Source organism: Galeopterus variegatus, unplaced genomic scaffold, assembly GCF_000696425.1.
Source record: "Galeopterus variegatus unplaced genomic scaffold, G_variegatus-3.0.2 Scaffold18999, whole genome shotgun sequence".
Classification (NCBI taxonomy): domain Eukaryota; kingdom Metazoa; phylum Chordata; class Mammalia; order Dermoptera; family Cynocephalidae; genus Galeopterus; species Galeopterus variegatus.
In genome coordinates, this window is record NW_007745110.1 from 8910 (window position 1) to 9933 (window position 1024).

Consider the following 1024-nt stretch of genomic DNA (forward strand, 5'->3'; position numbering starts at 1 on the left):
CTGTTCCTTTCTCTTTTCTGTTATTCCTATGAGATACACACACACACACACACACACATATCATTGTACTACCTTTTAGATATTTCATTCTGGGTTGGTTTTTTGTTTTTTGTTTTTGTCTTTCTTCTCTTTGTTTTTTCAGTTTTGGTATTTTCTATTGATTGTTATATCCTCAAGCTCAGAGATTCTTCAGTTGCATCCAGTCTACTAAAGAGCTCATCAAAGGCATTCTTTATTTGTTACAGTGTTTTTGATCTCTAGAATTTATTTTTTATTCTTTCTTAGAATTTCCATCTCTCTGCTTACATTATCCATTTGTTCTTGCATGTTGTCTATTTTTCTCATTAAAGTCCTTAGTATTTCAATCAGAGTTTTAAAAAATTCCTGGTCTGATAATTCCTGCCATATCTGACTCTGGTTCTCATGTTTGTTCAGTCTCTTCAGACAATGTGTTAGCCTTTTAGTGTCCCTTGTAACTTTTGTTAAATGTGGACATAAGGTACTGGGTAAAAGGAACTGTGGTAAACAGGCCTTTAGTAATGTGGTGGCACGGCATTGGGGGAGGGGAGACATTCTATATATTCAGTGATTAAGTGTCATGCCCTGGACTGTACATTTCACCAGTGCTTCTCAGTTTTTTTCCCCACTTAGGTGGGACAAGATTTCTAGAGTGGGCTGAGGTTGGCTATTTCCCTTCCTCCAGGTAGGTTAGACTCTAAGGTTGGGCTCTGGTTAAACAGTTTCTCCTAAATGTGGATATTGTTAAGAGAAACAGAATACAATGAGGTATTTCAAACTATTTCCTTTTCCCTCCTCCTGCCAGAAGCATGAGGGGACTTTTCTCCAATATTCACTGTGAGGATCCGTCAGAGCTCCTGGAAGTAAAATTCACAAAAGCATGGAAGTCACCCTAGGACAGGGATCCCTGGAGTTCCCCCTCCAGCAGTTTGCCAATTGTCAGGTTTTTCCATCCTGCCACTGGTTTCCATGGAGACTTTTCCTAATGGGTTTTTGATCTAGTAAG